Source organism: Hyperolius riggenbachi, chromosome 9 (genome assembly GCF_040937935.1).
Source record: "Hyperolius riggenbachi isolate aHypRig1 chromosome 9, aHypRig1.pri, whole genome shotgun sequence".
Lineage (NCBI taxonomy): Eukaryota > Metazoa > Chordata > Amphibia > Anura > Hyperoliidae > Hyperolius > Hyperolius riggenbachi.
In genome coordinates this window covers 174,065,134-174,077,537 of record NC_090654.1, presented here as the reverse complement: position 1 = coordinate 174,077,537, position 12,404 = coordinate 174,065,134, and the positions used below count along the sequence as shown (strand labels likewise).

Genomic DNA, 12,404 nt, shown 5'->3' with positions numbered 1-12,404 from the left:
CTGCACTATTCATCCTCTATTACTCACCATGTAACTTCATAAACTTTAGATATCTGTACTTACCGTACTAGCACTTCACATGTGCCTGCATGCAAAGATTATTCCTCCTCACCTATTTGTTACTGCTTCTGGATATGTGTTGTTGTTTCTTTATTACTCCATATAGTATTGTGTAGACTATTTTAAATTAAAGTAATACACAAGTTTATTTGGAACTATAGAAAACAACTGAAACCCATTTGTGTCTCGTATCTACTTGTATATACACATCTGCAAAGCCACATGTTAAAGCATCATGTAGGTAAACACACACATGTAGTACTGGCCTAGGATATAATGTTAATATTATGCATTTATATAGTGCTGACCTCTTCTGCAGTGCTTTACAGAGTACATAGTCATGTCACTAATTGACCCTTTCAATAGCTCATAATCTAATTCTCACCATAGTAGTTCTTCAATGTCAGTACCATAGTATGTGGCCAATTTTGGAGGGAACCAATTAACTTATCAGTATGCTATTAGAATGTGGGAGGAAACCAGAGTGCCCAGAGAAAACATGTGCAAACACAGAGACTATGCAAACTCAAAAGCGATGGTGAACAAGTGCATAAAGATGTTTCTGAATAGGATACTTTCAGTTCATCCTACTAGATTGTGTGTTTACTGCATGCCCTAGGAATATCAGCAATGTATTTCTACATAAATAAAATCTCTCTCCAAGTAAACAAAGCTGTAGACATAAGATGATGTCATCTTATGTAGTGTTTTTGGATAGGTTGCTTGACTATCATATGTCTGCAAGTTGATTTGGAGACACTACTGGCAAAGTGAAAGCAGTGGAAAGCAATCAAGCATGCTGAACATTTTTGCCTGAAAATAATTATTTGTCCATTTAAGTAGCCCTTATGACATTGTCTGCTTGCCCATTCCTCCTTAGACGTAGGCAGCACAAATACAAGTCTTTAAGCTGAGCTGAGGACTCCTGCTTGTTGAGATGTTGTGATAGAAAATACTAAGGGTAGTAGGATTATGCTCATTGGCTTGTTTTACCACCCTCATGTGCCTGTGGCCAGATGTAGTGCTCTGTTAAAAAACTGGGTGAATCCAGGCACATTCAGCTGTCTAAATTCACTAATTTACATAAAACTAGTGGATAATTACAGAAAAAAAGCAAATAGGGTCAAAGGCAAATGACGAAAGAACAATGCAGTACCCATAGAAATAATTTGATTTTACATTTCAAGATTGACTGTATTAAAGCAAATCTGAAGCAAAAATAAATTTATGAGATAATGAATTGTATGTGTAGTATAGCTAATAGCTAAGAAATAGAATATTAGTACCAAAGAAAGAGTCTTATATTGATATCCAGTGCAGGAAGAGTTTTAAAAAAAACTTCAGTTGTTATCCATGCAAAAGAGCTTCTCTGAGCTGTTCGACCCACTGGAACAAATACATTCCTGTTTTCTGAAGCACTGAAACAGCCAAGAAACGGTGAGAGACAGCTTGAAATAAAGTTTTAATGCAGGAAAGTTCAAAGGGTCATTATTTCTGCTTTGTTTTATAGCTTAAAAGACATACAGAGTATGGTTTTAAAACTGCTAATGTGACAGTATGAGCTATTGTTATAAAAAAAAAGCTATATAACTGAAAATAAAATATGAAAAACTACACAATAAATAAATAAATAAAATTGTTGTACCTACTCTTCTTTACAAACCCCGCAATTCAAACCCCGATTCTAGCATGTATGGGGGCTTTATACATATTAATTATATGAGAAGCGCTCAAAAACAGTTCTCAACTCCTGGGATCAGTAGTTTATCACCGTTAGGGTCTCCCCCCTCATATGCCCGACTCACCAGATCCTCTGGCCTGTATGGGCCCGTCTGCACATCAGGGATGTTGGCCACCCCTCCGCCTCTCTGGCACTCTGCTGGGCTTAGATCCACTCCGAGTATCTTTCTTTGTCCAGATGGATTATATTACCTCCAGAGAAAAATTGCTTTCATAGCGTAAAAGTGCTTAACTAGTTTATTAAAAACCGCAATAAAAAACATAAGTAACTGTCAAAGTCTTTCACAGTGTTACAGCTATATACACCTTAGCGCCCAAGGGACATGCAGGCTGGCGGATTTCCGGAGAAATCTCTCTGTAAATGGACAATTGTGTGTAAAATAAATCAAACAATTGTCATTTACAGAGATATTTCTCCCACCCAGCATGGGTATGTGTAAAAATACACCCCAAAACACATTATACTACTTCTCCTGAGTACGGCAATACCACATGTGTGGCACTTTTTTGCAGCCTAACTGCGCTAAGGGGCCCAAAGTCCAATGAGCACCTTTAGGCTTTACAGGGGTGCTTACAAATTAGCACCCCCCAAAATGCGAGGACAGTAAACACACCCCACAAATGACCCCATTTTGGAAAGTAAACACTTCAAGGTATTCAGAGAGGGGTATGGTGAGTCCGTGGCAGATTTCATTTTTTTTTGTCACAAGTTAGCAGAAATGGAAACTTTTTTTTTTCTTGTCACAAACTGTCATTTTCCGCTAACTTGTGACAAAAAATAATATCTTCTATGAACTCACTATGCCTCTCAGTGAATACTAGGGGTGGGACGGCGAATCCACGAATCCCTCGAATATTGAGAAATATTCGAGATTCGTGGATTCGAATCCCGACGCAATTTCCCCCTAAACGAATCCGCCGAATCCCGCTGCATCCCCGCGCAACCGCCGATCCCCCGCTCGTCCTATTCCGACCCCCCCGCGCCTCCTCCGCTCGCCGCTTGTATAGATGTGACCATTGGCTCACCTAACGCCTGCCCTGGATTCCCTACCTGCCGCCAGCGCAGAGCCGCAGACCTCTTGTTTCCTCCTCTGTTCCCCCTAGTGATCCGCTTTTGCATCGCGTCATCACTGAAGCGCCGGGCGGTTACTAGAGGGAACAGAGGAGGAAACAAGAGGTCTGCGGCGCTGCGCTGGCGGCAGGTAGGGAATCCAGGGCAGGTGTTAGGTGAGCCAATGCTCACATCTATGCAAGGGGCGAGCGGAGGAGGCGCGGGGGGTTAGAATAGGGCGAGCGGGGGATCGGAAGAGGACAAGCGGGGGATGCAGCGGGATTCGGCGCTGGATCCCCTTGTTAGGTGAGCCGATGCTTTTTTTTTCTTTGTAGGGGGTGAGCAGAGGAGGCGCATAGAGGGAGGGGTACCCTAGCTAGCTACACTGAGGGTCCCTATACCTAACTAGCTACACTGATGGTCCCTATACCTAACTGGCTATACTGAGGGTCCCTATACCTAACTAGCTATACTGAGGGTCCCTATACCTAACTAGCTATACTGCATGCCCCTATACCTAACTAGCTATACTGAGGGCCCCTATACCTAACTAGCTATACTGAATGCCCCTATACCTAACTAGCTATACTGAATGCCCCTATACCTAACTAGCTATACTGAATGCCCCTATACCTAACTAGCTATACTGAGGGTCCCTATACCTAACTAGCTATACTGAGGGTCCCTATACCTAACTAGCTATACTGAATGCCCCTATACCTAGCTATACTGAGGGTCACTATACCTAACTAGCTACACTAAATGCCCCTATACCTAACTAGCTATACTAAGGGTCCCTATACCTAACTAGCTATACTGAGGGTCCCTATACCTATCTAGCTACACTGAATGCCCCTATACCTAACTAGCTATATTGAGGGTCCCTATACCTAACTAGCTATACTGAATGCCCCTATACCTAGCTATACTGAAGGCCCCTATACCTAGCTAGCTATACTGAGGTCCCCTATAACAAACTAGCTATACTGAATCCCCTTATACCTAGCTATACTGAATGCCCTTTTACCTAACTAGCTATACTAAGGGCCCCTATACCTAACTAGCTATACTGAATGCCCCTATACCTAACTAGCTATACTGAATGCCCCTATACCTAACTAGCTATACTGAGGGCCCCTATACCTAACTAGCTATACTGAATGCCCTTATGCCTAGCTATACTGAATGCCCCTATACCTAACTAGCTATACTGAATGCCCCTATACCTAACTAGCTATACTGAGGGCCCCTATACCTAACTAGCTATACTGAATGCCCCTATACCTAGCTATACTGAATGCCCCTATACCTAGCTATACTGAAGGCCCCTACCTAGCTAGCTATACTGAAGGCACCTATGCCTAGCTAGCTATACTGAAGGCACCTATACCTAGCTAGCTATACTGAAGGCACCTATGCCTAGCTAGCTATACTGAAGGCACCTTTACCTAGCTACCTATAGTGTGAGCACCTAGCCTGCCTACCTATACTGTGGGCAACCATTCCACGGAACGCAGGATTCGTTAGATTCGGGATTCGAAAGGTTCGAGATATTCGAGAACCTTTTTAGATTCGGATTCGTATTCGGATTCGAAGAAATTGTGGATTCGTCCCATCCCTAGTGAATACTTTGCGATGTCTTCTTTCCAAAATGGGGTCATTTGGGGGGTATTTATACTATCCTGGAATTCTAGCCCCTCATGAAACATGACAGGTGGTCAGAAAAGTCAGAGATGCTACAAAATGGGAAAATTCACTTTTTGCACCATAGTTTGTAAACGCTATAACTTTTACCCAAACCAATAATTATAGGCTGAATGGGTTTTTTTTTAATCAAAAACATGTTTGTCCACATTTTTCGTGCTGCATGTATACAGAAATTTTACTTTCTTTGAAAAATGTCAGCACAGAAATTTAAAAAAATCATTTTTTTGACAAAATTCATGTCTTTTTTGATGAATATAATAAAAACTAAAACTCGCAGCAGCAATCAAATAGCACCAAAAGAAAGCTTTATTAGTGACAAGAAAAGGAGCCAAAATTCATTTAGGTGGTAGGTTGTATGAGCGAGCAATAAACCGTGAAAACTGCAGTGGTCTGAATGGAAAAAAGGGTTTGGTCCTTAAGGGGGGTAAAGCCTACGGTCCTCAAGTAATTAAAGAGACTCCGTAACAAAAATTGCATCCTGTTTTTTTATCATCCTACAAGTTCCAAAAGCTATTCTAATCTGTTCTGGCTTACTGCAGCACTTTCTACTATCACAGTCTCTGTAATAAATCAACTTATCTCTCTCTTGTCAGACTTCTCAGCCTGTGTCTGGAAGGCTGCCAAGTTCTTCAGTGTTGTGGTTCTGCTATGAACTCCCCCTTCCAGGCCCCTCTATGCACACTGCCTGTGTATTATTTATTTAGGGCAGCTTCTCTCTTATCTTTTACAAGCTGTATAAATCGTCCTCTGAGCTGGCTGGGCTTTCACATACTGAAGAATTACAGACAAGGGCAAAGCGGTTTGCAGGAAGAAAAGAGCAGCCTGAAACTTCAGTGCATGAGAACTCAGGGGGAAAGAAACACACAAATGATCTCTTGAGATTCAAAAGGAAGGGTGTATACAGCCTGCATGTGTATGGATGTATTTTCTATGTGTGGACATACTGTACATCAACCTACTTCCTGTTTTGGTGGCCATTTTGTTTGTTTATAAACAAACTTTTTAAAACTGTTTTTAACCACTTTTAATGCGGCGAGGAGCGGCGAAATTGTGTCAGAGGGTAATAGGAGATGTCCCCTAACGCACTGGTATGTTTACTTTTGTGTGATTTTAACAATACAGATTCTCTTTAAGGTGGCCATACATAGTACTATTTTTAATTTTTTGTTGATTAGATAATGTAGTTTGATTATTATTATTGAATATAAAGATTTTTCCAGCATGTCGGATCAGATTTTTCTAAAAAAAAAAAAAAAAGGGATAATTGTTCGAATTTCTCGATCGAAAAAAAAAAAAAACATTTTCAACTTTCATTCGATTCGATCATCGAATAAATGGGCACCATAAGACAGAGCAAACTGCAAATATGATAATATGATGCAATGCTATAAAAAACGCTATATAACTGAAAATAAAAATATGAGTCTAATTTCTTTGCTACTAATGTTCTATTCCTTATCCGTACTACACATACAATTCATTATATCATAAGTTGTTTTTTTGTTTTAGCTTCAGTGTTATTTAAATAACATAGTTGATATAATTAATTATATCAATGATGGGTTAATGCTTTGTTTTGATACTAAAAAGACTATAGATCCCATCAGCACAAACTGAGCTGCCAGCTGCACAGGATGATCAGCCATTGAGCTCTGTAGCCAGATACCCTTTTCTTCTATCTTGGGAGACTTTCAAGTCTGAGCTTAGGGTGCAGTGTCTCACTACCTGCAGTTAAAACATGAATATACAGCACAGGAATTAAACAGCATGTACAATTTCCCAAATAGCTATTTAGTAATCTTGCAGAAATCCTTATTTTAACATGGCAAGGAATGCAAACACCTATAACAGCAGACATGTTTGAGTTTTAGGTAATTTTTTGTTGGACGACTTAAAGGCCAGATTCAGGAACAGGCTTATTAAGGGGTTGATTCACTATATCAAATAGCGAGCGTTACTTCCTGTAATGCTCGCTATCTACTTTTGCTCCCCTTACCTGCACGCTTAGCATGCCTTATCAGAGTTAGCATGCCTTATCAGAGTAGCATAGCGAGTGCTACAAACCTATGCCTGCTAATTGGCAATGATGAGAGCTCCACTTGTCCTGCACTGAGCTCCTGTGGGTCCAATCACTTTAAAGGACATTATCCCCCCACTTTGATTGGCCCAATAGGCTGTCTGTCACTTGACAGGCAGCCTATAGGGCCAATTCATAGCGCTCACTATGCTACTCCGATAAGGCACACTAACTCTGATAAGGCACGCTAACCCAGATAAGGCACATTAACGCTGATAAGGCACATTTACTCTGATAAGGCATGCTAAGTGTACAGTAAGGCCCGGTTCACATTAGCGGTGGCTATCCGGAATAGCCGTGCCGGAGCCGCACCGCATGCTGGCCGGACGAAACGGACGCACGGCATAGCAATGTAAGTCTATGCCAGGGTTCACATGTGTCCGTTTCGTCCGGACCGGAGCCGGACCGGATCCGGACTCCGGTGTCCGTTCCAACATGCGCTATTTTTTGGTCCGGCTCCTCCGGCAGCCGTATCCGGGGCGGAGCCGGACTGCACCATCCGGCCAATGGAAACCAATGAGAACCGGAGAGCGCACAACACACTGGCAAAAAATCCGGATGTTCTACCCCACTTCCTATGCGGATTTTTGCGGCGATATTGGCTGGGGACACATGGGCAAGCATTTTGGAGTGGAGCAGCACAGCTGGATCCGGATCCGGAGATGTTGGCAGCATGTCGGAGGTGGAGGTGAGTGCTAAACAGCAGAGGGCCTGATTCCACAGGTCCCCCTTCTGCTGACCTCCCAGACCCCAACATTTTTTTTTTTTTTTATACAGGTTGTTACTCTTTAAGAATCCGGATCCGGACCGCAACCGTGTTCATACCGCACGGAAACCGTATGCAACCGGACCGGATCCGGACAGGAACCGTACGGTTCAGGTCCGATCCGGCTCCGGTGCGGTCCGGACATCCGGTGCGGTTTTTGCAAAACCGCAAGTGTGAACCGGCCCTAAGGGGAGCAAAAGGAGATAGTCAATGTTATTTGTTATAGTGAATCAACCTCTAAGTATACTCATGTGACTGAAGGGGAAAAGCAGGTCAGAATGACTGGAGATGGGCAAGAAGCTGTTGGCCACTGAAGACAAGATAAGGATTTAGGGACTCCAGCCAGGGCTTTTTGTTTTAGCTTGAAATAGCACACATAAGAGTTAAAATGTCTAAGAGGTGCAGTCAATGGGTAGATTTCACCTCACTTCCTATCCTGATCACAACCCTCAACCATTGCTATGAGCCATACATCCTGTTTCTACTCTCAGGAGTGCAGCCTCCATGTACTGTATTCCTTTAGAGAATTTAGTAGGAGCTGGGGACAATGTCATGATTTCGTGACTTTTATAGGAATGCACAAGTAAGCCAAAGGTCTTTTTATGTATTTGCCAGATGTCTGCTCTAAAAGAAAATGTTTCTATAGCTTCTAATGGCAGAACTGTTTAGATCTCTAAATATAGCCTGTGAACAGTTTGTCTTTGCTTCTGAAGCTAGGAGGATTCTTATTATGTAAATCAGCTGATCTCCTAAATTAAAAACTCAGTGTAATAAGTACCATATATTCCGGCGTATAAGACGACTGGGCGTATAAGACAGGTCGGTCGGTACTGGTGCTATACTTTATAAACAGGTACAGATGACGGTGCTGTACTGTATGGGGTACCCAGTATACAACAACCAGCCAAGTGATGTACCTTACTGGCAACTCTGCCTCTCAGATCTCGCGCATGTGCACCTGCGACACTTCACTATAGTCCTCAGGAGTGAGGTCTGAGAGGCAGAGAAGGAGGTACGGTAATAGGATAAAAGGGCAGGCTAGATGGATGAAATAGGCGTGTTTTTCTGGGCAAAGCGATGCTCTATCTCTTTTTTCCATACCTTGGGCATCCCGGACGCCTGCAGCTTGCTCCACCCTTCACTTACACCTTCCCAGTGAAGTGCCCCCTCACCTCGTCATCAGGACCACGTTTAGTCACTTCTTTCCAGGAATCCTGGTGAGTGGATTTTCTTCTACCATACTTGTACAGCACTGCCCTGCTGCCTTCATATTGCATACGGTGGGGATGCGGCTGTTTACGTTTTTGGGATCCCCCCACCGTATGCAGCAACCGCAGATTCTCCAGTCCGGCTCGGAAGTAAAAAAGTAGTCTTATACGCCAGAATATCTTTACCCGTCTTTTTTAAGCATATACACTATATTTATACACTCACCTAAAGGATTATTAGGAACACTTGTTGAATTTCTTATTAATGCAGTTATCTAATCAACCAATCACATGGGAGTTGCTTCAATGCATTTAGGGGTGTGGTCCTGGTCAAGACAATCTCCTGAACTCCAAACTGAATGTCAGAATGGGAAAGAAAGGTGATTTAAACAATTTTGAGCTTGGCATGGTTGTTGGTGACAGACAAGCCGGTCTGAGTATTCCACAATCTGCTCAGTTACTGGGATTTTCACGCACAACCATTTCTAGGGTTTACAAAAAATGGAGTGAAAAGGGAAAAACATCCAGTATGCGGCAGTCCTGTGGGCGAAAATGCCTTGTTGATGCTAGAGGTCAGAGGAGAATAGGCCGACTGATTCAAGCTGACAGAAGAGCAACGTTGACTGAAATAACCACTCGTTACAACCGAGGTATGCAGCAAAGCATTTGTGAAGCCCCAAAACGCACAACCTAGAGGCAGATGGGCTACAACAGCAGAAGACCCCACCAGGTACCACTCATCTCCACTACAAATAGGAAGAAGAGGCTAGAATTTGCACGAGCTCACCAAAATTGGACAGTTGAAGACTGAAAAAATGTTGCCTGGTCCGATGAGTCTCGATAGAGTCAGAATTTGGCGTAAACAGAATGAGAACATGGGTCCATCATGCCTTGCTACCACTGTGCAGGCTGGTGGTGGCGGTGTAATGGTGTGGGGGATGTTTTCTGTGCACACTTTAGAACCCTTAGTGCCAATTGGGCATGGTTTAAATGCCACGGGCTACCTGAGCATTGTTTCTGACCATGTCCATCCCTTCATGACCACCATGTACCAATCCTCTGATGGCTACTTCCAGCAGGATAATGCACCATATCACAAAGCTTGAATCATTTCAAATTGGTTTCTTGAACATGACAATGGGCTTGATTCACTAAACCGATATCGTTTTAGTGCGAAAATGCTCGCGAAAATGGCTGTGATATGAGTTATCACGGTTTAATGAATCAAGCCCAATGAGGTCACTGTACTAAAATGGCCCTCACAGTCACCAGATCTCAACCCAATAGAGCATCTTTGGGATGTGATGGAACAGGAGCGTCGTGCCCTGGATGTGCATCCCACAAATCTCCATCAACTGCAAGATGCTATCCTATCAATATGGGCCAACATTTCTAAGGAATGCTTTCAGCACCTTGTTGAATCAATGCCACAAAGAATTAAGGCAGTTCTGAAGGCGAAAGTGGGTCAAATGCCGTATTAGTATGGTGTTCCTAATAATCCTTCATGTGAGTGTATATACTCTATCTATTTTTTACTTTTTTCCCCTTACAGGTTTGTTTTAAGGAAACATTTTTTTTTTGTTTTAAACATGCTATATCTTCGGATTTCATCACATAATCAGGTCCTTTATTCAAGCTGTTATCATATGTTTTCAATACCTATATTGTAGTAGTATTACAGTCCTTACCTATAAATATTGGGAATTGGGGGAGGGGTTCATGTTAATGCTGCTGAACAAACAGTTACTGGCATTCTGCAGTCATGTGAAAAATGGCAAAGGGAGAATAGAGATTAATCTGACAAATGCAAGCTAAATTATACATAAAGAATTCCTAGCATGGCCAATAAAATCAAACTTGCGTTTCTTTCTAGATGACTCTCGTCTATATACGAACATATGTATTTTGTTTTCATTACAGAGTGCATTGCTGTTTACCCATCATGATAGGGTTAAGTGGTCAGAACTCCACTGCTGTTGGCTCACACAAAAAAGTGTATTGGTACTGATTAGTAATGAATGACAGGCTTTTTACACTTTTTATTAGCATGCTTTAGCTAACAGTTGATGAGTGCATTTCCCTTAGTGTATAATTCAAATGATGTTGTAGAAGATGTAAACTTTCAACATGGGGTTATAATCCTTGCATTTTCTTCTACTTTGCAAGTGCCACACTCTTACTGGGAGTGGCCTATATTTATTATTTACATGCTTCATTATAGTGCAGAGGGATATGCAGAATATTAGCAGCAATCACCTCACCTTTCAGGATCTTCAACAAATTAAGGCTTATTTGCAGGCATTACCTTGGCAGTGTAGGGAGAAAATGTCAGTAGCAATACCAGTTAACACAGACCCTGATGAGTATGTGATTGTAGGATGGAATGCGTAGGGGAGAGCTACATGGGCACACTCTGGCATACAAACGTTAGTGAAAGCACAAGACAGAGCCCGTGGTTTGGAAAGGAGAGAGATCTTGGAGCCAGGATAGCTGTGGGTGGTAAGCAGGATGCCTTTGAAACCTACACAGCAGGCAGCCTTGTCTCTCCATAACCCTGTACACGGTTGTATGCACAGATATCATGTCAGTATAGTTTAAAGAGAACCTGAACTGAAAATGGAAAGTAAAAATAAACATACGCAGGTCATACTTACAAGACAAGACAAATAACAATTATATTGCGCTTTTTTCCTGGTGGACTCAAAGCGCCAGAGCTGCAACCACTAGGGCGCGCTCTATAGGCAGTAGCAGTGTTAGAGAGACTTGCCTAAGGTCTCCTACTGAATAGGTGCTGGCTTACTGAACAGGCAGTGCAAAGATTCGAACCCTGGTCTCCTGTGTCAGAGGCAGAGCCCTTAACCATTACACCTTCCAGCCACATACTTACCTCCCGTGTAGTCTACTCATCAATCTCTTTCTCCTTTCCCGCATCCTGTTTGTCTACTGTGATCGATCAAATTCTCCATCCTCCATCTTGAAAATGGCCATTACCCCATAACAGTCTCCTGGTCAGCACACTGTTAAACTGTAATATTGACCACTTGAGCCATAGGGAAACATGGAGATTACCTTGCACATTCAGTTGTAACTGACAGCAGCTGATATATAAATGAAAGCAACTGACATGTTTCAGTTCTGACAAAATATTGTCAGAACTGGAGAGATCACTGTAAGAAGAAAAAGGTGAGCTTTTGAGAGGAACTGACGGTGAGGTAAGTATGTAATATTCATTTGAAGCTACTTAATGTGTTTAGTTTAAATAATTTTACTCAATTCAGGTTCCCTTTAAGTGGTGAGCTTTGATAATAAAGCGGTGATGGTTTTACGATATAAGGTTATTATCTGAGGTCTGTTGTTTATACTGGAGGACACATGGAAGTAGATATCAACTATAACTGAGCTCACATAAGCCCGGTTCATCCGGGTGCACATGTTTTGTCAATAGATCTTATAACTCTGGAGGATAAAAGCTGTAAGAGAATTTTAAAGATGATGTATTGACTATTGGCTGAGTGCTGGATTTCTTTCATATCTTCAGCAATACCATAGAGCAGTGGTGAGAGCAGGAAGTCTCTGCAGCCAGTTCCTCCTCCTGGTGGCACACTGGGAATGAATTTGAAGGCATTGTTTTATGGATTCCACCATGACCAAGACTTGATTGCTACAATGGCAAACATGGTGGAGCTTGGAAATGGAGTGTAGGGGAGCTTTGTAGTGCTATGCTGTCCCATGGGCAATGTTATTTCCAAAGTCTTCCAGGGAGAATGACCTACATCCATAAGTTATGATGTGCAC

General features: G+C 42.3%; 1 protein-coding gene across 4 annotated transcripts in view; it reads left to right on the top strand.

The window, feature by feature from the left end:
- Positions 1-12,404, top strand: part of ARHGEF3 (Rho guanine nucleotide exchange factor 3) — a 679,117-nt gene that overhangs the window by 299,909 nt on the left and 366,804 nt on the right. The gene's annotated exons all lie outside the window — the stretch shown is intronic.